The sequence below is a fragment of the Bombina bombina genome, chromosome 5, assembly GCF_027579735.1.
Source record: "Bombina bombina isolate aBomBom1 chromosome 5, aBomBom1.pri, whole genome shotgun sequence".
Taxonomy (NCBI): Eukaryota; Metazoa; Chordata; class Amphibia; order Anura; family Bombinatoridae; genus Bombina; species Bombina bombina.
Window position 1 is genome coordinate 458,492,154 of NC_069503.1, and position 25,369 is coordinate 458,517,522.

The 25,369-nt window shown below is 40.3% G+C and overlaps 1 protein-coding gene across 1 annotated transcript in view; it reads right to left on the reverse strand.

Annotated features, from left to right (window-relative positions):
* TNS3 (tensin 3) overlaps positions 1-25,369 on the reverse strand; it is a 588,043-nt gene that overhangs the window by 476,803 nt on the left and 85,871 nt on the right. The gene's annotated exons all lie outside the window — the stretch shown is intronic.

The window sequence follows — 25,369 nt, forward strand, 5'->3', positions numbered from 1 at the left end:
AATGTAACAAAAAAGAACCTATACATGCCAACTGGCTCACACTGCCTACTGGTTTTTATAAATGTGGACATGTTCCATGTAAAAGCTGCATGTACACCAACAAAACCTACACATTTTCATCAACTCAAACAGGCAAAAAATACTATATAAAGAGCAGAATCAACTGCACATCTACATACGTCATTTATCTAGTAACCTGCAAAGAATGTAAGTTCCAATATGTAGGCATAACCACCCGCCCACTAAAAGATAGGATAAGGGAGCACCTTATCTCCATTGAAAAAACAATACCTAGAACACCAGTAGCGAAACATTTTCATACACATGCAGTTAAAGGGACAGTATACACTCATTTTCATATAACTGCATGTAATAGACACTACTATAAAGAATAAGATCCACAGATACTGATATAAAAATCCAGTAAAAACTGTTTAAAAACTTACTTAGAATCTCTCAGTTTAACTGTGTTGAAAGGGTAGCTGGAAAGCCCACTGCAAGTGGGAAATAAGACGCTCCCCCTCCCCCTTCTTTTGCATATGAAAAGACCCTTTACACAAACAGGAGCAAGCTGAAGAAGGTAGCTGACGGTATTCTCATAAAACTTTGGGGCTTGGTTAGGAGTCTGAAAATCAGATTAATATTATTTAAAATTAAGCAAAACTATACATTTAAAAAAAAAAAACTTTATGAGCTATACAAATAGATCATCTACAAAACATTTATGCAAAGAAAAAATGAGTGTATAATGTCCCTTTAATATTACCAATTTCTCATTCCAAGGCATAGAATGTATTAATAGGGACCCTCAGGAAGGTGATAGACTTAAAACCTTAAAACCAGGCTACTGGATATTTCTGCTAGCCACTAGAGTACCCACAGGTATCAATAGGAGGTATGATGTAAACCTATTTGTAGATTAATGGATATGATATATACTTAGTTGGAGAAGGAATACTATATCTATAACAATATCATTACATGCCCATTGACCTCACCATAAGTTTTCTCTTAGTGTCCCATACACCCCTGAAATTATTGCCTGTATGATAATCTAACACAAATTTGCCAACTTTCATCCTTCATCCCTTACTACCACCACTACTACTAACAGTTAGAATCGATCTGACTGCATTTAATGATCTATAAATCCAAACTTATTCAACTAGATCCCTGACCATATTGGACTCTTTGTACATAAGCAACAACTAAGAGATAAACATATGAAAGCTTAACTAGCCTATTCGTATCCATGTGGGGTTTCCTCATACAACAATGAGTATTCTCAATACACCCCACATAATCAAATAGGATACAAAATAGATGGTTTTTAAGAACGTGCACACAGTAGCACTTATCTTTTTAAATTGATTCATCCTTTGATATCATACTGTAGTACCACACTTATCTTTAGTTATTCTTAAGATCCTTTTTTTTTTCTTTTTCCTATCTTTCTTTTATTTATGTTTTTGTCCATCAATTTATTATTATTTTTTTATATCTACCATCATAAATCTAATATCACATCACACGCACCATTATTAGCAATGAGTAGCTAGTCAGTGTAGTAGAATTGTGAATGTAATAATATTGGTGACAACCATTATGTGTTTTGGAAAATGTATCAACCATTCTATTATAGTATTACTCTATTTTGCCATTTGTAAATATCCCTGTATGTCACACCTGAGCCCAACCTCGACTCGTTCTTTAACTAGAGTTAATTTGGCCTTTTCTTATTGGCTAACACAATCTATTTAGGCTCACATGTGACTACAGGTAATTATCTCTGAGGAAGCGAATGTACGCATGCGCGAAACGCGTCAGATAGAAGGAGCTGTATCTCTTGTCTTCTACCTGCATGAATAAACCTTGAATTGCACTGGAACCCTGGCTCCGATTTCTCCTTTCCTTATTTCTAATTTGTATCCCAAAAGATTGGATGTTAGGGAGCTCAGCGAGTCTCCTATGCAACAAAACTGATAATGCCGAAATCTGTCTGTCCCTTTAAGGAACTAGCAGCAAGACCCTTCTCCAAACGCTCTTGGAGAACGGATAGAATCCTGGATACCTTCACCTTATGCCAAGGATATCCATGCTTCTCACACCAGGACAAGTAAGTCCTCCACACCTTATGGTAGATGCGACGAGTGATTGGCTTCCTTGCCTGAATTAGAGTATCAATCACACTTTCAGAAAAGCCTCTCTTGGCTAAGACTAGGCATTTAATCTCCAAGCAGTCAGCCCCAGAGAATCGAGATTTCGATGTTGAAAGGGGCCCTGTTCCAGCAGATCCCTGTGACAGGGTAACCTCCACGTAGGATGACATCCCCACCAGATCTGCAAACCACGTCCTCCGCGGCCACGAAGGAGCAATCAGAATGGCTGAGGCCCACTCATGTTTGATGCGTGCCACTATACGAGGTAGAAGTGGTAACAGTGGAAAAATGTAAGCTAGGCTGAATCCCCAAGGAACCACTAAGGCATCTATCAGCTCCGCCTAGAGATCCCTGGACCTCGACCCATATTGAGGTAGCTTGCAATTAAGTCTGGACGCCATGAGATCTATCTCCGACGTTCCCTATCTGAGACAAATCTCCGCAAACACCTCGGGGTGAAGAGACCATTCCCCTGGATGGAAGGATTGTCTGCTGAGAAAGTCTGCTTCCCAGTTGTCCACACCTGGAATGTGAATCGCTGAAAGTGAACAGTCGTGTGACACCGCGCACTCCAGAATCCGAGACACCTCCCTCATCGCGAGGAAGCTCCTCGTACCCCCTGATGGTTGATGTAGGCTACCGAGGTAATGTTGTCTGTCTGGAATCTGATGAAACTGACCGACACCAGAGAAGGCCATGCCTTCAGAGCATTGTAAATCGCTCGTAGTTCCAGGATGTTGATCAGAAGGAGAGACTCCTCCCTGGCCACTTTTCTTGTGCCATCCTGGCACCCCAAATAGCTTCCCATCCCGTCAGACTGGCGTCCGTGGTCACAATCTCCCAGGACGGTCTTAGGAAGGATGTCCTCATGGACAGCTGCTCCGGACGAATCCACCAACAGAGGGAGTTCTGAGTCTGAGCATCCATGGATGTCAGCTGTGATAGATCTGAATGATTGCCGTTCCACTGTCTCAACATGCACAATTGAAGAGGTCTGAGATGGAACCTGGTGAATGGGATGACATCTATGCTTGAAACCATGAGACCTATCACCTCCATACATTGAGCCACCGATGGGCTTGTGGAGGACTGAAGGGCAAGACAGATGGACGCAAGCTTCCTGCGTCACTTATCTGTGAGAAATATCTTCATGGACATAGAGTTTATTATCGTGCCCAGGAACTCCACCCTGTTGCTGGGAACCAGGGAACTCTTTCCTGAGTTGATCTTTCAACCGTGAGATTGGAGGAAAAAAAAAGAAGAGCCCTCGAATGATCCTCTGCGAGACTGAGTGACAGCGCCTGAACCAGGATGTCGTCCAGGTACGGAGCCACCGCAATGCCCCTGGAACCTTCGTGAAGACTCTCGGGGCCATTGCCAGACCAAGGGCCACAAACTGGAAGTGTTGGTCCAGAAATGCAAATCTTAGGAACCTAAAGTGGTCCCTGTGAATTGGTACATTAAGGTAAGCGTCCTTCAAGTCTACAGTTGTCATGAACTGTCCCTCTTGAACTAGGGGCAGAATAGATTTGATCGTTTCCATTTTGAACGATGGAAAACCTGTTTAAACACTTTAGGTCCAGAATCGGGCGAAACGTGCCCTCCTTCTTTGGGACCACAAAAAGGTTGGTATAGTACCCTAAACCCCTTTCTGCTAGGGGTACTTACACAATAACCCCGAGAGAGGCGAGATCCCTCACACACTCTAGAAAGGCCTCTCTTTTCTCTGGTCTTGAAGACAGGTTTGACAGGAGGAATCTGCCCCCGGGCGGATGGGATCTGAACCCTATCCTGTAACCTTGGGAGACGACTTCTAGAACCCAACCGTGCATCTGAGAATAGAGATAATCTGCCCCCTACGTGAGCCGGAGACCGGTCGGGGGCCGCCCCTTCATGCCGATTTAGTCTCGGCGGGCTTATTTCTCTGCTTAGACTTGTTCCAAGATTGAGCCGGCTTACAAGATCCCTTTGACTGATCTGCTTTTGCGGTGGGCTGCTGGGCCTTGTCCGCACGAAAGGGACGAAAAGTAGATCCCTTAGGCTTAGCCTTCTTATCCTGTGGTAGGAAAGCGCCCTTGCCTCCCGTTACCGTGGATATGATCGAATCCAATCCTGGACCGAACAGGATCTTTCCTTGAAACGACAGGGACAACAGCCTCAATTTAGAGGTCATGTCCGCAGATCAAGATTTTAGCCACAGAGCCCTGCGCGCTAAAAAGGAAAACCCTGACACCTTAGCATTCATTCAGGCGAAAAATCTGCATATTGGCATCACAGATGAAAGAATTGGCGACCCTCAGCGCCTTAATCTTCTCCTGTATCTCGTCGATGGTGGTCTCCCCCTCAACCATTTCACACAGGGATTCACACCAATATGTCGCAGCTCCAGCGACCACCGCAACGGCCGCTGCTGGCTGAAAAACAAACCCTTTGTGCTGAAACATCTTTCTTAACATGTTTTTTTTTATCTATGGGCTCTTTAAAGGACAAACTATCCTCAAGGGGAATAGTCGTCCGCTTCGCGAGCGTTGAGATAGCCCCATCCACCTTAGGGATGGTCCCCCACAGCTCAAGCTGAGAGTCCGGAATGGGGAACAATTTTTTAAAAGAAGGAGGGGAAAAGGACGAACCTAATCGCTCCAATTCATTCTTAATAATATTTGCCATCTTAACTGGAACCGGGAAAGTCTGAGGTACTACCCTGTCTTCGTATGCCTTGTCAAGCTTAGGAATCGCAGGTTCTTCCGGGATCTTAGCTTCCGGAACCTCCAGAGTAGCAAGCACCTGCTGCAGCAGAAAGCACAAATTCTCCGCAGCCGGAGGTTTAGACGACACAGACTCCGACCCAGAAGGGGCCTCCTCCGAAGAGTCGGAGTGGGCCTAGTCATGGTATAGAGCCTCTGGATCTTCCATCGGAGTAGACAAACCCTGGGTCGAAGGTAGAAGGTGGTAAGGCATGGATCACCTTCGAGACTGCCGATTCCAGTTGGTCCGCAAAGTCTGACGGCCAAGGAATGTCTCCCGAAGGAGTAACGCTTTTACCCCAAGGCGCTGTATGTGCAATCAGAGATGAATGTAGGGAACGTACCTCACAGGACGAAGAACCCACAGAGGTAGACGGCTCAGTAGTACTAGTTGAGAAGGCTGATCTACCAGAACTCCATAGCTTTTGATCAGACTAATTTACAAAAAAAAAAAAAGGCACCTATACTGTCAATGGCCAGGGCACTCACCACCTCCTAGGACCCAGACCACAGAAACCGTCTCCTGCGCCACAGATCAACAGAGGAGAGATAGGCACACCCAGTCACATGGAGTGCCTGGCAGGACCGCCCTTGCACTAGGGAAAAAATGGCCGCGCAAGATTCCCGCAAATAACCTGAAAGTTCCACACATTGCCAGAGCCTCATCTCGCACATAACGCAGCAATGACACAAACAATATCATGTATAACCCCCCCTGTTCAATAATCCCCCTTCCAGGAATATTAACCCTTGATTCTGTAAAGATAAAGAGGCACCACACTGTGACCCTGTCTTCTATGTTATCATTAGTAATAAAAAATGAAACGATCTTACCAGAATCTATGCCGTGGAACAGGAACACGGCCCTTCAAGTGTGACAGGTTAGTATCCTCGCTCCTGACATGGATTTGACTGTAGAAAGCAGGCAGCGAAAGTCATCAATGCTGATTGCTTGTGGAGCTGTTAATATGAGTCGGGATGGTTTCGCAGAAAGACTCTCCCTGCATCTCTGGCCTCTAACTTTCGCCCAGGTTCTCACCGAGAGGCCCACAGGACTAATTAAAACTCCAGCCCCAATGCAAAGAGTACTACCCTCCATAAGAGACTACTCCGAAACTCCGGCACTTTTCTGCCATCCTCCTGTGACAAAAGGCAAAGAATGACTGGGGGATGAGGGAAGTGGGGGAGGTATTTAAGCCTTTGGCTGGGGTGTCTTTGCCTCCTCCTGGTGGCCAGGTTCTTAATTCCCAATAGTAATGAATAAAGCCGTGGACTTTCCTCTCCTTTAGATGGAAAATTGATTTTCCCTTAATATGTTTCCAATTACTTTTTTTACCAGCTGCAGAGTATAAAATGTATGAAAATTTGCTTTTTAAGGTTTGTGTATATGAATTAGCTGATTTTGTGTTTTGAAAAATGGGTTGAGCTGGTAGGTATAATCAGATCTCACTACTTTATCACATTGTGTACATATACCTGCTTCTTTATGTTATATCTGTCCGTAAACCAAATCAACAATGCTTGGAGAGAACAATGAAAAATTAACATTTTCATACCTTATCTCTTCTATACTCCACTGGGAGTTTAATTTCCTATACTAGCTGTGTTTACACAGCTTGGTCTTAAGGCCAAAAACTTTCAGAATAGGTGGGGATACCACAGGCTAAATTAACTATTTCAAATGCCAATATAAGGGTAATGGAAATACTTGAAACAATTTAATACACTCCAGCAGGTAAAGTGGATCGTTGGGAACAAATTAAAATGGGAGCACATTTTTGAGTTAACTGTCCCTTTAACGTAGCTGAGATCTAGAGATTCGAATAGTTACCCCTCCATACCACTCCACTTGTAATCTGGCCCTTAATGTCTGTTAGTTTGAAATAGGGAAGAGATTTCACAGGACAGTTTACTCAAGAATTTGTATTGTTTAAAAAGAGAGGTAATCCCTTTATTACCCACTCCTCAGTTTTACATAATCAACACGGTTATATTAATATATTTTTTATCTCTGTGATTACCTTGTATCTAAGCCTCTTCAGACTGCCCCCTTATTTCAGTTCTTTTGAGAGACTTGCATTTTAGCCAATCAGTGCTGACTCATAAATAACTCCACGGGAGTGAGCACAATATTATTTGAGTGACACACATGAACTAGCAGTAGGTAACTGTGAAAAACTGTCGAAATGCACTGAGTTAAGAGGTGGCCTTCAAGGCTTAGAAATTAGCATATAAGTATATTTAGATTTAGCTTTAAACAAAGAATACCAAGAGAACAAAGCAAATTTGATGATAAAAGTAGATTAGAAAGTTGTTTCAACTTTCATGATTCAGATAGGGCATGCAATTTTAATTTTGACAAGATTGTCCCTTTAAGCTCCTAACAAGCAACTCCGGATTCCCCAGCAATCCCGGGCCATGTGTCGTCAACTGTGCTAAAAGGGTTAAACTTTGAGGTCATATTTTATCATGTAGAACCAAGTAATAAATAATAATAATAAAAATGTTAAAATAAATAATAAATAAATAATAAATAAGTGGTGTAAAACTTGAAATGAAAAAAGGAAATGCATGATTGTGTGAAACTGCAGACCTGGGACTTTATAGCACCCGGCCTTAAAGGGAAAACTGCCACAGAAAAAGTTGGTTTATTCAGCACAGGAACATTAATTTAAAAGTCAATATCATTCATTTGAAATGCTCTTTTATATGGAACAGAAAACATCCTTCGGGATCATGCTCCTTTAATGTCCAGATATGTGCATCAGCCCATGTATATATGTCCCTAATTACCCATCGCAAAGGAGATGAGATAACCAACACTCACATGGCTTTTCAAGTGTTAAGTTCCTGGAGTGCAAAACAATGCACATTTTTCTAAAAATGTAATGTCCCTTAAAGCAAAAACTTACTTCTTCCCATTTTTTGCAGTGATTGCTACCAGAAATCAGCCTCCCAGTGAGATGGAGGGAGGGAAAGAGAGATAGAGACAGAAAGAGATAGATAGATAGATAGATAGATAGATAGATAGATAGATAGATAGATAGATAGAACAAAAACTTTAAGAGGCTGCTCTTGAAACAGCTTTAAACTGGATTTTCATATTCAACTCCAATGGATCAGGGTGAAAGCATAAACTTCTGGAGGCCATCGGTTGCTTACCATTGCATTAAAAGAATCTTAGAGAATCCTGGCTCCCAACGGACAAAAACATCAAAGCTGACCTGCTAACAGGCATTTTCCAGCATGCATTAAGTATTAACTTTTGACAAGAACATATTTTCAGGATCATCAATATTTTGTTAAGGAAATCCCATTAAGTAAAAAACAAATAGCAGACATTAGCTCAGTTACTAAAAACAAACAACAAAACCTGCCGTGAGTGTGTAGTGCATCACAAGGTTAATAAATAAACCAGTGTATAATATGTGGTCTATTTTCTTTCACAACAGCAAGCCTGAAAGGTCTATTACTTATTACTTCAGTGTAATATGTCTTCTCGTATCCTCCTTTTCTTTAGAAGTGAAGAATGAAAACGTATGATGCAGAGTTTTGTATGCATGGCTATCCTCAATGAGAATGATGGGAAAGATGCCCAGAAAACTTTCCAAGCGTGCCCCTAAACACTGTGTGCATACCTCTCACCAGATTACATTCATGTGACACAGTAACAAGCTCTGTTTACCACTAAATCAGGGCTATTCAAGCTCAATGTATCTGGGGGCTATTGGCTAAGTGTTCTCCCAAGGGGGCCGCCTGAAATGAGTAAAAGCCCCGGAACTGGAAGTGACATTTACCCAAGTAGTAGTGCATGGTGGGAGTTGTAGTCAACAATAGTCATACACAGTTGTCTATATTAATCTTGTAAGTACCAAATTAACCCCTTAACGCCGTTAGGCCGTTCTAACCATGCTAGGCTTTAGCGCCGTTAGGACAGCATTGAAGCACCTAGCTACAGCTTCCTAACTGGGATCGTGGACTGGAGGCCGTGCCTAGCGTCATAGGCACTCCCCCCCCAGATCTGATCCCATCATTGAAATCATGCGATTGCATTTACGATCGCGTGATTTCAATTTTTTACTTATTTGTTTACATTGAAACTTTGTCCCATTAACATTGCTATATCCCAGTTATCTATAAGCAAATTTTACCAAGTGGAAGTTTTAAAATATTTATTCTGCATGCAAATGTTTCACAAATTAGTGCTCAGCTACAAACGTATATTATGCCAGGGCTTGACAAACCCATGAGCCAAGGAGCCACTGGCTCCTAGAATTTTACCCCTGGCTCCTAGCGTTTTAGGCAAGTCTCCAAATATCTGTATTCAAATAACACTATCTTGCTCCTAAAAGTAGATCTGGCTCCTTAATATTCTTACTTGCTCCTAAATTTTAAGCAGATTTGTCGACCTCTGTAAATATGCCTATATAAACAGGACTTCAATGTCCCTTTAAGCATTATTAGAAGGTTTCTGTACAGAATACAGTCTGTTCCATAACTTGTCTTTAAAGGGGCAGTAAACCTAGCAAATAATGTTATATAATTCTGCACATAGTTCAGAATTATATAACATTAGCTTAGCGTCAGCTTTGTAAAGCAAAGGGTTAGATAGATATTTTACAACGAAAACAGATTGCCGCTCCTGGCTCTACTGAGCGGGTCCGTTTTCTTCTAAGCACATCATGGGTTCGTTGTCTAGTCACAGCGCGCCTGATCGCGCTATCAAACTGGTCTGGTAGCGGGAGGGAGCTACATTGAGTTTAGAAGCGCTATCGGGCCAGCTGTGATTAGACAGCGTGCCGCCATACGCTTAGGAGAAGAAAACAGACCCACTCAGTAAAGCAAGGAGCGGTGTTCTGTTTTCGTTGTAAAATATCCATCTAACCCTTTGCTTTACAAAGCTAACGCTTAGCTAATGTTATATAATTCTGCACTATGTGCAGAATTATATAACATTATTTTCTAGGTTTATTGCTCCTTTAAAACAAACCAGAAAACCACAGAAATGATTAACAATAAACAATGTAGCGTTTGTTAGTTAACTGCATAACCATATTGACTAAAAAATCAATTAGGATTATCATTTTTTTTTTTTTTTTTAAATATATACAAATTTATATTCACAGTGCAGTCTTTCAAAAGACCATTAGAGTGCTAGAGTTTGTGCCTCCAGTATAGCATTCTTATATTTCCTTTAATTACAAAAATATTTAAAGGGACACTTAACCCAAATTTTTTTCTTTCATGATTCAGATAGAGCATGTAATTTTAAGCAACTTTATCTTTTACTCCTATTATTTTTCTTCATTCTCTTGCTATCTTTATTTGAAAAAGCAGGAATGTGAGGTTAGGAACCAGCCCATTTTTGGTTCAGCACCTGAATAGCGCTTGCTGATTGGTGGCTACATTCAGATGTATGCCAGTACCCCGATTATATACATTTCTTTTTTTAATTTATTTATTAGTAAAAACTGTTTATCTGAAGTGTAGCAATTCAGATAGATCATGCAGTTTTAAGAGACGTTTCAATTTACTTCCATTATCAAATTTTGCACATTATATACACACACTTTCTGTGGCACTGGTTTCTACTGAGCATGTAACGTTCAAGGGGTATATGTATACTAGTCTGTGATTGGCTGATGGCAGTCACATGATACAGGGGGCCAGCAAATAGGCAAACAAATTAATTTGAATTTCAAATAATCAGTAGATTTTTTTTCTGTCAAAGTAAGCTTTATTGTGCTGTCTTTTTTTTTACACACTTATTAATTATGCAATGCTACTTTATTTAGCGGTTCTTTGAAACTACATGCTTTATCTGAATCACTCAAGATTAATTTGGACTTTAGTGTCCCTTTAAAGTGCTAAATTTCAAGACTTTCAATGGATAAAAGATTATTTTAAGTGTAATAGATCTGTACAAAGAGCTAAGTGTGACGAGGTAAGGGGCCAAATAGTAAAAATAAAAGTATTAAATTGTTGTTATTAGTAAGGTAATAAATATTTTTCTCCTTCTAATAAAGTACAGCTGAAAAGTTGCCTAAATATGAATGAACTAGTCCTAAACCCCGTGTACACAGGCCATTTTTTGCAGTACAGCGGTCCCAACCCCTTGCTCTCTCTCTATCCCCCCTCGCTTTTGCTCTCTCCCCCCTCTCTTTTACTCTCTCCCCCCTCTCTTTTACTCTCTCTCCCCCTCTTTTGCTCGCTCTCTCTCCCCCTCTTTTGCTCGCTCTCTCTCCCCCTCTTTTGCTCGCTCTCTCTCCCCCTCTTTTGCTCGCTCTCTCTCCCCCTCTTTTGCTTGCTCTCTCTCTCTCCCCTCTCGTTTGCTCTCTCTCTCTCCCCTCTCGTTTGCTCTCTCTCTCTCTCCTCTCGTTTGCTCTCTCTCTCTCCTCTCGTTTGCTCTCTCTCCCCTCTCGTTTGCTCTCTCTCCCCTCTCGTTTGCTCTCTCTCCCCTCTTGTTTGCTCGTTTGCTCTCTCTCTCTCCTCTCGTTTGCTCTCTCTCTCTCCTCTCGTTTGCTCTCTCTCTCTCCTCTCGTTTGCTCTCTCTCTCTCCTCTCGTTTGCTCTCTCTCTCTCCTCTCGTTTGCTCTCTCTCTCTCCTCTCGTTTGCTCTCTCTCTCTCCTCTCGTTTGCTCTCTCTCTCTCCTCTCGTTTGCTCTCTCTCTCCTCTCGTTTGCTCTCTCTCTCTCCCCCTCTTTTGCTCTCTCTCTCTCCCCCTCTTTTGCTCTCTCTCTCTCCCCCTCTTTTGCTCGCTCTCTCTCCCCCTCTTTTGCTCGCTCTCTCTCCCCCTCTTTTGCTCGCTCTCTCTCCCCCTCTTTTGCTCGCTCTCTCTCCCCCTCTTTTGCTTGCTCTCTCTCCCCCTCTTTTGCTTGCTCTCTCTCTCTCTCCCCTCTCGTTTGCTCTCTCTCTCTCCCCTCTCGTTTGCTCTCTCTCTCTCCCCTCTCGTTTGCTCTCTCTCTCTCTCCTCTCGTTTGCTCTCTCTCTCTCCTCTCGTTTGCTCTCTCTCTCCTCTCGTTTGCTCTCTCTCTCCTCTCGTTTGCTCTCTCTCTCCTCTCGTTTGCTCTCTCTCCCCTCTCGTTTGCTCTCTCTCTCCTCTTGTTTGCTCTCTCTCCCCTCTTGTTTGCTCGTTTGCTCTCTCTCTCTCCTCTCGTTTGCTCTCTCTCTCTCCTCTCGTTTGCTCTCTCTCTCTCCTCTCGTTTGCTCTCTCTCTCTCCTCTCGTTTGCTCTCTCTCTCTCCTCTCGTTTGCTCTCTCTCTCCTCTCGTTTGCTCTCTCTCTCCTCTCGTTTGCTCTCTCTCTCTCCTCTCGTTTGCTCTCTCTCTCTCTCCTCTCGTTTGCTCTCTCTCTCTCCTCTCGTTTGCTCTCTCTCTCTCTCCTCTCGTTTGCTCTCTCTCTCTCTCCTCTCGTTTGCTCTCTCTCTCTCTCCTCTCGTTTGCTCTCTCTCTCTCTCTCCTCTCGTTTGCTCTCTCTCTCCTCTCGTTTGCTCTCTCTCTCCTCTCGTTTGCTCTCTCTCCTCTCGTGTGCTCTCTCTCTCTCCTCTCGTGTGCTCTCTCTCTCTCCTCTCGTGTGCTCTCTCTCTCCTCTTGTTTGCTCTCTCTCCCCTCTTGTTTGCTCGTTTGCTCTCTCTCTCTCCTCTCGTTTGCTCTCTCTCTCTCCTCTCGTTTGCTCTCTCTCTCTCCTCTCGTTTGCTCTCTCTCTCTCCTCTCGTTTGCTCTCTCTCTCTCCTCTCGTTTGCTCTCTCTCCTCTCGTTTGCGCTCTCTCCCCCTCTCTTTTGCACTCTCTCCCCGCTATCTCCTCCTCTCTTTTGCATGCTCTCCCCCCTCTCTTTTGTGCACTCTCCCCCCTCTCTTTTGTGCACTCTCCCCCCTCTCTTTTGCTGTCACTCTCCCCCCTCTCTTTTGCTGTCACTCTCCCTCTCTTTATCCCTCCCTCTTTAGAGCTCTCTCCCCCCTCTCTTTTGCTGTCACTCTCCCTCTCTTTATCCCCCTCTTTAGAACTCTCTCCCCCTCTCTTTTGTGTTCTCTCCCCCCTCTCTTGTGCACTCTCCCCCATCTCTTTTGCTGTCTCTCTCCCCCCTCTCTTTTGTGCTCTCTTCCCCCTGTCTTTTGCTGTCTCTCTCTCCCTCTCTCTATCCCCCCTCTTCTGCTCTCTCTATCCACCCTCTTCTGCTCTCTCTATCCCCCCTCTTAAGAGCTCTCTGCAGCCGCCCCAGCATCTGGCCCCACCCGGCCCCGCCTGTGTCACGCACTGCCACGTCGCACCCGCACGGCCCCGCCCACTCCACCACACGACGCCAGGTCAGTTGGAAGGCCAGGTGTGTTTGTCCTCACGCGCAGTCTCTACTGCGCATGACAGCTTCAGACAAACACACTTGGCCTTTTATTATATAGGATAATTTATTAAACTGAAGATAGTTCACCCCACAAAATGTTTCTTAAAATTATCTATATATTTCTAATGGTATATAACCAAAATCAATAATTTTCTGATATAACTGTAAAACTAACTTGAAAAAATGTTGTTATTCTAAAAATGAAACCTTCATCTGGTTGTAAATATTAAGATTCAAACAACCAGCAAGGAGGAGTCTTTGCGCAAAAAAACTTGATTTAAATCAAGTCTTACTGACTAGTGATTTAAATCAAGTCCATCCTGTTGAAAACTGCAGAAAAGCCTTCCAATTACATGGTGTTTTAAGTCCCTTTAACTTTAAGTGATTTGGGCCCAGCAACAGGCAAATGAAGCTTTTTTTCCATTTAAACTGATCTAGACTCGACAACGTTGTAGAAACATAGAAACATAGATATTGACGGCAGATAAGAGCCATAGGCCCAGCAAGTCTGCCCGACCTTACCTAACAGTATAAACTTATCTAGTTTGTAGGATAGCCTTATGCTTGTCCCATGCATTTTTAAAGTCCCCCACAGTGTTTGTTGCTACTACCTCTTGAGGAAGTTTATTCCATAAATCAATCACTCTTTCTGTAAAGAAGTGCTTCCTCAAATTACTCCTGAATCTACTACCCTTTAGCTTGAGCTCATGACCCCTTGTTCTTGAATTTTCCATTTTATGTAAAATACCCACAGCCTCAGTTTATTGTATGTTTCATCCACCATAATAAAGACCAACATTCTCCTAAAAGAAAAAAACAAAATAATAATAATGATTGCCAGGAATTTTTGTAAATTAAAAGCTTGAAAAACTTTTATTGTAGTTGGCTTTCTTTTCAATACAATCAGAATTTTATTAGAACATAAAAAATCTTTTAACAGGTCCAAACATCTGCCTCCCTATTTAAATGCAGCATCAGGAGATTTGAGGCCTCTCAAAACTGAAACATGACAGGCTTTACTCGCCACATACTTGTATGCTGCTGTTGTATTTTATCCACTTCTACATGTAAAAACGCTCAGTACTGGTTCTTTGACAACAGATTATATGAAAACACAACTTGAAAAGAACATGCTTTATATTATTATTGGGCACAATACAGACAGAATACGTTTTCAAGACCCCCTAGTGTCTTCCCATCCATGCATTGTTTGTGAAACAATCCATTAAATGCAATGAATGAACAATATGTAGCATGGTTAGCCTTGAAACATGTGTACAGTGCCTTTCCAGCTCAGAGATTAAGAAAAGACCCAATTTTCAAAGCTAAATTACATGAAAAAGAAGCAAAATAATACAAGGAATTATATTGCAAAATTGTTTTGTTTTACTACAAATAACTAAATATTTTATATTTAAAAAAAAAATCAAGCTGTTTTCTGTGCCTTTAATTAATAGACCACTAAACACAGCAGAATAGCATAATAAATAAATGCATTATAAATATCAATGCAAGAGCATTTTATACTATTTCACATAATACATAGCTTCTCTTATAATTGCAATTAAGTATTTGGTTGCTATAAAATTGTGAATAATAAATGAAGTTATTTTGTTAATTTATACTTCTTAATTCAGGAATTAATCATTATTACGGCTATGTGAACTGGCAATAGGAGACAAAGGGACTTTACAGGGACATGAAACTAAATTATTCTTTCCTTTTTGAGGTTTTGGTATCCTTTGTTAAAGGAGCAGCAAGGCACTACTAGGAGCTAGCTGAACACATTGGGTGAGCCATTAATAAGAAGCATATATATGTAGTCATAAAAAGTAGCTAGCTCCCAGTACAGCTGCGTCTGAGCATACCTATATATGCTCTTTTTCTTTTCTTTTTTTTTTTAAATAAAGGCTATCAAGAGCACAAAGTCAATTAGATAATAGAAGAAAATTGGAAATGTTGATTAAAATACTATATTCTATATGAATCATAAAAGATTCATTTTTTTTTCTCTAAGACAAAGTCATTTGGAAGAATTACCATAAAACTAAGATTTCGAACCTCGGGTTCACATGAACGGTCAGAATATAAGATCATTTTAAAGGGACACTGAACCCAATTTTTTTGTTTTGTGATTCAGATAGAGCATGACATTTTAAGCAACTTTCTAATTTACTCCTATTATGAAATTTTCTTCATTCTCTTGGTATCTTTATTTGAAATGCAAGAATGTAAGTTTAGATGCCGGCCCATTTTTGGTGAACAACCTGGGTTGTCCTTGCTGATTGGTGGATAAATTCATCCACCAATAAAAAAAATGCTGTCCATAGTACTGAACCAAAAAAAAAGCTTACATGCCTTCCTTTTCAAATAAAGATATCAAGAGAACGAAGAAAATTTGATAATAGGAGTAAATTAGAAAGTTGCTTTAAATTGCATGCTCTATCTGAATCACAGAAGAAAAAAATTGGGTTCAGTGTCCCTTTAATGGGAAGTTTCTAAACCATCAGAAGTCACAGTGTATACTTATACAGGTACAGTGGGGCAAAAATGTATTTAGTCAGCCACCAATTGTGCAAGTTCTCCCACTTAAGAAGATGAGAGAGGCCTGTAATTGTCATCATAGGTATACCTCAACTATGAGAGACAAAATGTGGAAACAAATCCAGACAATCACATTGTCTGATTTGTAAAGAATTTATTTGCAAATTATGGTGTAAAATAAGTATTTGGTCAATATCAAAAGTTCATCTCAATACTTTGTTATATATAGTTTGTTGGCAATGACAAACGTTACAAGGTTGTCACACACTGTTGCTGGTATGATGGCCCATTCCTGCATGCAGATCTCCTCTAGAGCAGTGATGTTTTGGGGCTGTCGCTGGGCAACACGGACTTTCAACTCCCTCCAAAGGTTTTCTATGGGGTTGAGATCTGAGACTGGCTAGGCCACTCCAGAACCTTGAAATGCTTCTTACGAAGCCACTCCTTCGTTGCCCGGGCGGTGTGTTTGGGTTCATTGTCATGCTGAAAGACCCAGCCACGTTTCATCTTCAATGCCCTTGCTGATGGAAGGAGGTTTGCACTCAAAATCTCACGATACATGGCCCCATTCATTCTTTCATGTACACGGATCAGTCGTCCTGTTCCCTTTGCAGAGAAACAGCCCCAAAGCATGATTGTTGCCACCCTCATGCTTCACAGTAGGTATGGTGTTCTTTGGTTGCAACTCAGCATCCTCTCTCCTCCAAACACGACGAGTTGTGTTTCTACCGAGTTGTGTTTCTACCAAACAGTTCTACTTTGGTTTCATCTGACCATATGACAACATTCTCCCAATCCGCTTCTGGATCATCCAAATGCTCTCTAGCATACTTCAGACGGGCCTGGACATGTACTGGCTTATGCAGAGGGACACGTCTGGCACTGCAGGATCCGAGTCCCTGGCGGCGTAGTGTGTTACTGATGGTAGCCTTTGTTACGTTGGTCCCAGCTCTCTGCAGGTCATTCACTAGGTCCCCCCGTGTGGTTCTGGGATGTTTGCTCACCGTTCTTTGATAATTTTGACCCCACCGGGTGAGATCTTGCGTGGAGCCCCAGATCGAGGGAGATTATCAGTGGTCTTGTATGTCTTCCATTTTCTAATTATTGCTCCCACAGTCGATTTCTTCACACCAAGCTGCTTGCCTATTGCAGATTCAGTCTTCCCAGCATGGTGCAGGTCTACAATTTTGTTTCTGGTGTCCTTCGACAGCTCTTTGGTCTTCACCATAGTGGAGTTTGGAGTGTGACTGTTTGAGGTTGTGGACAGGTGTCTTTTATACAAGTTCAAACAGGTGCCATTAATACAGGTAATGGGTGGAGGATAGGGGAGCCCCTTAAAGAAGAAGATACAGGTCTGTGAGAGCCAGAAATCTTGCTTGTTTGTAGGTGACCAAATACTTATTTTCCACCATAATATGCAAATAAATTCTTTCCAAATCAGACAATGTGATTGTCTGGATTTGTTTCCGCATTTTGTCTCTCACAGTTGAGGTATAACTATGATGAAAATTACAGGCCTCTCTCATCTTCTTAAGTGGGAGAACTTGCACAATTGGCGGCTGACTAAATACTTTTTTGCCCCACTGTATACCTCGCTCATACAGCGGGTTAGGGACCGGAGCCCCGCTATAAAGTGAAAACCGCCTTAGAGTGAAACAAGGTGGTTTTAGCTTTCTTTTCACTTGCCAGTGTGTTTAAAAACTTGAAAACATGTTTGAACTAATATATATAAGGGGTGCAATAGCGCTACGTTTAGTTTAACACTAGCACAGCACAGTATTTAATTAGTATTCAATAAAAACTGTACCTAAAATAGTGACTATTGAAGTAGTAAAATTTGCCAGACTACAACACTGAGACACAGATTGCACTGTAATGCTGTAAACAGAGTGAACTGTGCATAACAAAATGGTGCCAATCACTTTTCTCACAATCTCAAGATGACTACAACACTATTTCAAAATCATTGGAGGTTGAACTTTAGCTCCACAAAGTGCTGTAAAGTGAGGTATACCTGTATGAGTCTGTAATTAGCTAATAGGACAGGCATATATGAGTCTGTGATTAGATAACAGGACAGGCATATATGAGTCTGTGATTAGCTAATAGGACAGGCATATATGAATCTGTGATTAGCTAATAGGACAGGCATATATGAATCTGTGATTAGCTAACAGGACAGGCATATATGAGTCTGTGATTAGCTAATAGGACAGGCATATATGAGTCTGTGATTAGCTAATAGGACAGGCACATGAGTCTGTGATTAGATAACAGGACAGGCATATATGAGTCTGTGATTAGCTAATAGGACAGGCATATATGAATCTGTGATTAGCTAACAGGACAGGCATATATGAGTCTGTGATTAGCTAATAGGACAGGTATATATGAGTCTGTGATTAGCTAATAGGACAGGCATATATGAATCTGTGATTAGCTAACAGGACAGGCATATATGAGTCTGTGATTAGCTAATAGGACAGGCATATATGAATCTGTGATTAGCTAATAGGACAGGCACATGAGTCTGTGATTAGATAACAGGACAGGCATATATGAGTCTGTGATTAGCTAATAGGACAGGCATATATGAATCTGTGATTAGCTAACAGGACAGGCATATATGAGTCTGTGATTAGCTAATAGGACAGGCATATATGAATCTGTGATTAGCTAACAGGACAGGCATATATGAGTCTGTGATTAGCTAATAGGACAGGTATATATGAGTCTGTGATTAGCTAATAGGACAGGCATATATGAATCTGTGAATAGCTAACAGGACAGGCATATATGAGTCTGTGATTAGCTAATAGGACAGGCATATATGAATCTGTGATTAGCTAATAGGACAGGCACATGAGTCTGTGATTAGATAACAGGACAGGCATATATGAGTCTGTGATTAGCTAATAGGACAGGCATATATGAATCTGTGATTAGCTAACAGGGCAGGCATATATGAATCTGTGATTAGCTAACAGGACAGGCATATATGAGTCTGTGATTAGCTAACAGGGCAGGCATATATGAGTCTGTGATTAGCTAATAGGGCAGGCATATATGAATCTGTGATTAGCTAACAGGACAGGCTAAATGAGTCTGTGATATATGGGACAAACAAATGGAAGGACATTTTTACATTGGTTTAAAAAAAAAAAAAAAAAAGTAAATGCCATAGTAGAGCATGCAATTTTAAACAGCTTTCCAATTCACATCCATTATGAAAATGTGCACAATCTGAGGCACTAGCTCCTAAGTATATGCATTTTTGTGATTGGCTGAGGGTTGTCACATTATGCAAGGGGAAGACAAATGGAACTAACTTTTAAATCTGTCATAAAAAAGATCTACTAATTTTAAATTTAGTGCTGTAATGCACTTCTACACTAGAGCTGAATAAGGACAGTGATTGTCACTTATGCCCCTAGTGACTAGCACCAGTACGGAGCTTAACCCGGGCAAAGGTATTAAACGCACATAGGGCGAGGTTTATCAAGGGGTCGGACTGAAGATGTGAAGCCACGGTCATCAGACTGCTGCTTCTTGACTCCTTTCACCACCTGTTATGTGGCATATGTCAATCCCCTGTTGTGTTTTCTGATTGGGGAGATTGACAGCTCATGCCTCCGCGATTGGCTTCGTGTGAGCAGGGGGCAGCATTGCTCACTAGCAGGGGACGGCAATGCACGATAGATGCAAAGCCGGGAAGAGAGGGGCGAAGATGTCCGCCCCTGTCCGCCTTACTTTGTTAAACCTTGCCGATAGTTCTATTTTCCATCCTCTCATCTAATCTATTCTGCTATTTTAAACACTTACAAGTGTTGGTTCTTCATACAGGGCACCACTATACTGGAGATTTGGTATTCATGCACCCTGTGATGATTAAAAAAAAATGTGTATATTCACAGATCAGTGACTTTGCTTTTTGAAAGCTGTATAAAAAGTTTTGTGCATTGTACAGAGCAGGCGCATTAACTGGGTTTTCAAGTGGTTTATTCTTGATTTGCAAGAACATTGTGTTCATAGATATTTTTTTTTTAGTGTTGGGGCTTATATAAAATAACCTCCTACTAGATATTCATTTATAATCTTAGCACTTAAATGTTACTACAATCCAGAACCAGTACACTTGTCATTTCCCCTGTGCTGTGCACAATATTGTTCCTGCTCTTCCAACCAATCAGATGTTCGTATCAGTATCAGGACCACACAAGCATTCTCCAGCCATAAAGTCAAATTAGTTTGTGTCAACCCTTCATATGAGTTCCATGGAACAGTGCAATAGCAGAGATAACACATCATAAAAATACACACTTAGAGGCAAGAGTGCAAAGATTGGCAACTAAACTTTAGAAAATATGAAAAAAATGTTAACAAGCACTTATTGACAATGGACACTGTATACATTTCACAGCTTTATTTTGATTCTTAACCACTATATCCATTTAAGAGATTATTCTAGCAATTTTACATATCTGATATTTCTAAAGGTTAATGTGTCACGACTGTGAAACATGTCAGTCAGCTAATCAACAGTGGTATAGACACTGATGCTGTGTGCATGTGCATACCCACTAATCATGCACACTATCCAAGTGTGTCAGCCAATCAACAGTGGTATAGACACCGATGCTGTGTGCATGCGCATACCCACTAATCATGCACACTATCCAAGTGTGTCAGCCAATCAACAGTGGTATAGACACTAATGCTTTGTGCATGCGCATACCCACTAATCATGCACACTATCCAAGTGTGTCAGCCAATCAACAGTGGTATAGACACCGATGCTGTGTGCATGCGCATACCCACTAATCATGCACACTATCCAAGTGTGTCAGCCAATCAACAGTGGTATAGACACTAATGCTTTGTGCATGCGCATACCCACTAATCATGCACACTATCCAAGTGTGTCAGCCAATCAACAGTGGTATAGACACTAATGCTTTGTGCATACCCACTAATCATGCACACTAAGTGTGACAGTTAATCAACAGTGGCATAGACACTGATCCTGTGTACATTTGCATACCCACTAATCATGCACACTATCCAAGTGTGTCAGCCAATCAACAGTGGCATACAAATTGATGCTGTGTGCATGTGCACTATCCAAGTACCATAACTGTAAATGTCACCTGCTAAATCTGCGCACACACACTTCTGTGCATGGCTCATTGCTTTCAGATATCTCCAGCATTAGTCAAATAGGAAATCATTACTTATCAGACATAAGGAATTGGGGGGGGGGGGGAATGTTTTTGGGTTACTCATATTCTGCATCAGGTGATTAAGCAAGGAAAGCCACAAACTTCTCTATGTAAGAAGAGGAAGAAATCATACCTCAATATTTCTTTAGTAACCACATATCATTGTAAAGGGATTTTAAGCATCCTATTCAGATGCCTGTTCTGGGACTAGCAATAGAGTATCTTACATGTGCATGCAACTTTATTTTCCTCCTCAGCACAAGGATGTTTACTCCAAAATCTTGCAAGATCACAGTGAAAACCCCTGCGATTATGGAGAACTCACACAAGATCCCTGCAAAGCAAAATGTCAACTCAGCACTAATGATGCCGATTGGATGTTCATTTTCTTTAACCAAACAAGCAGGAAGACCTGACTGGTAACCTACTGCTCACAATTTTTTATGAGCAAGAAGAAATATTGTGGATGTTGTGATTTATCAAGGTTGGCCTAATAAATGTATTTTTGTGCCTAAATGTGCAAAAGATACATCAAAGAAATATACCAGGCTGAACAGTCAGCTCAGAACTATAAAATGATGCATTAGCTATGTGTAATATTTCAGTTTTATGAAAATAAAATAAATACAAGCAGAAGAAGCAGAGAACGTGCATATGTTGTAACAAGCTATAGCAAGCCAGTTTGCAGATGGAAAGGATCAAAGTGTCTGAGTCACTTCAGAATTAAATCTCCTCAGGGAATGTTTATTTTCATCCATTTGAAATCATTTTTGTTTAAAGTAAATGAGAAAGGGACAAAGAAAGTTGTATTCTATGGTCTTAAAAAAAAATGATAATAATAGTGTTACAATGAATGCATTTGACACCTGCTACTGAGGTAAAGATGTTTGCATTTTGTCTTTTAACCAGCACAATAATATAAAAAAAGAGTAAGGCATAATTACCTTATGTGAGTTAGAAAGGGATTTACGTGTGTTCTTTTTAATATATAAATATATATATATATATATATATATATATATATATATATATATATATATATATATATATATATATATATAATATAAATCATATATAGAAATATGACAATGCTCACTCACAATTTGACAGAATGTTTATCATGAAAGAGGCAAACCAGAAGTCTTATCTGCAGATATAAACCCTATGTCAGTTATACTTTCAAGGGATATTAAAGCGACAGACTACTTGTTTTTTTAATTGTTTAAAGAAATAGATAATCCCTTTACTACCCATTCCCCATCTTCACATAACCACCAAGGTTATTTTAATATACACTAAAAGTGCTTTTTTTTTAGCCTTTTACAATCTTGCACAGCAGACAGTGCTAATTCATGTGTGCTATATAGAGGACATTTTGCTCACTCCGTAGAGAATGATAATGGTTTCCCAAGAGCCAGCAATAAAAGTCTAAAATGCAAGATTGTTCTCTTGGTATCCTTTGTTGAAAAGCATACATAGGTATGCTCAGGAGCTGGCTGCTAATTGGTGGCTGCACATATATGCCACTTGCCGTGCCAATGTGTTAATCTACCTCCCAGTAGTGCATTTCTGCTCTTTCCAAAAAAGATACCAAGAGAATGAAGAAAAATTGATAATAAAAGTAAATTGGAAAGTTGTTTAAACATGCATCTGTATCATTAAAGAAACAAAATTGGGTTTCATGTCCCTTCAATTATATTGCAAAGTGGTTTTACTACATAATTGCATACTCTGTCTGAACTACTACATTTTGACTTTGATGTCCCTTTAATAAGAACATGAATTTTAAGCAACTTTCCAATTTACTTCTATTCACAAATTTGATATTTATTCTCTTGGTATCCTTTGTTGAAGGAGCAGTAATGTACTAATGGGATCTATCTGAACATATCAGATGAGCCAATAACAAGACATATGTGCAGCCACCAATCATCAGCTAGCTCTCAATAATCCATTGCTACCTCTGAACCTACCTTGGTATTCTTTTCAACAAAGGATATAGAAAGAACAAAGCAAATTAGATAATAGAAGTAAATTGAAAAGTTATTTAAAATTAAATGTTTTGTCTGAAACATGACACAAAAAATTAGGTTTCATATCCCTTTAAGATACCTTTTAATTCACTTGTATTATTATTATTATTATTATTATTATTATTATTAAACATACTTCATTCCCTTTTATATCCATTGTTGAAAAACAATGAACTACTGGGAACAAGCTAGTCATAAGTTTCTACACAAATATAACATGTCATTGGCTTGCCTGATGTGTTCAGCTAAGGACCAGTAGTGGGCTCTGGTGCTAACTTAAAGGGACACAAAACCCCAAAAAATTATTTCATGATTCAGATAGAGAATACAATTTTAAACAACTTTCCAATTTACTTCTATTATTTAATTTGCTTCCTTCTCTTGTTATCATTTGCTGAAAGGTTTATCTAAGCAAGTTCATGAGCAGCAGAGAAACTAGGTTCTAGCTGTTGATTGGTGGCTGCATATATATATTGAATGTGATTGGTTCACCCATGTGTTCAGTTAGAAACTAGTAATGCATTGCTGCTCCTTCAACAAATGATACCAAGAGAATGAAACAGATTAGATAATAGAAGTAAATTAGAAAGTTGTTTAAAATTGTATTCTCTAGTCTATCTGAATCATGACAGAAAATTTTTGGGTTTCATGTCCCTTTAACTTTGTTTAAAAGTGTTTAGCCCCTTTGCACATAATTATATGCAATATGAAATTGCTGTAATGAATCACATTATATTCTTATAAGACTTTTAATGTCAATTTAAAGGGACAGTAAACTGGGGTATTAATGTTTATAATGGTGTACTATGTGCAGGATTATGTAACATTAGGCTAGCCGCCCGTACCTGTGAAAAAATAAATACAATTAAAGGGACAGTCAAGTCCAAAAAAAACTTTCATGATTTAAATAGGGAATGTAATTTTAAACAACTTTCCAATTTACTTTTAGCACCATTTTTGCTTTGTTCTCTTGGTATTCTTAGTTGAAAGCTAAACCTAGGAGGATCATATGCTAATTTCTTAGACCTTGAAGACTGCCTCTAATCTGAAGGCATTTTGACCACTAGAGGCCATTAGTTCAAGTGTTTCATATAGATAACATTGAGCTCATGCACGTGAAGTTACCCTGGAGTGAGCACTGATTGGCTAAAATGCAAGTCTGTCAAAAGAACTGAAATAAGGGGGCAGTTTGAAGAAGCTTAAAGGGACATGAAACCCACATTTTTTCTTTCATGATTTATAAAGAGCATGTAGTTTTAAACAACTTTCTAATTTACTTCTATTATCTAATTTGCTTCATTCTCTTGATATTCTTAGTTGAAAAGCATATCTAGATAGGCTCAGTAGCTGCTGATTGGTTGCTGCACATAGATGCCCCATGTGTATTGCTCTTTCTTCAACAAACGATATCTAAAAAATGAAGCAAATTAGATAATAGAAGTAAATTGGAAAGTTGTTTAAAATTGTATTCTCTATCTGAATCGTGAAAGAAAAAAATTGGGTTTAGTGTCCCTTTAAATACAAGAATCACAGAGGTAAAAAGTGTATTTCTATAACAGTGTTGGTTATGCAAAACTGGGGAATGGGTAATAAAGGGATTATCTTTCTTTTTAAACAACAACAAATCTGGTGTTGACTGTCCCTTTAAAGATTTAACTACCTCAAAAGTTTTCTTACCTTACCTTCTAGCAAGGTCCCACGTTGGGTAAAGCTTCTGGCTGCTTTACCAAACGCAGGAGCTTGCTAAAAAAAATTTAATGGCACGTTCAGTCATGCTGTGCTAGACAGCGAACCCGTGATGCGGTTTAGAAAGAAACAGCAGAGCAGAAGCGTATGGCACTGAAGGCAAGGTAAGCAAACTTTTGGGGGGTTAAATCTTTCCATGAGACAATCATTGATTATTTGTGCACATAATAGCTCGTAGAACTGTACGTCTTATAAGCAAAAAAACACTTTATATGCTCTGTCGAGTCTCAAAGGGGACACTAAATTCAGAAGGCAAAAACCAGTTCCTAAGGCAGGGGTCTACATATCTGTTAACAATTGAGAAACCATTAAGACTATTTAGGAGCCAGATAGTAGTTTTTGTAAATAGATATATGGAGATGAACCCAAAGCTAAGGGGCAGGTGTTAATTTCTAGGAGCCAGCAGCTTCCAGACTCCTGGGTTTATTAAGCACAGTCCTACAGGCTATATTTGCAGATGCTTGGTGGTAATGACGATCAGCTGTCGCACCCATACCCCATAAGTTACACAGCATGCTCACCCTCTTGCCCTGCATACAGCCCAGATATGTAGCCCCCCGGAGCTGGTTCACCCTCCTCCCTACCAA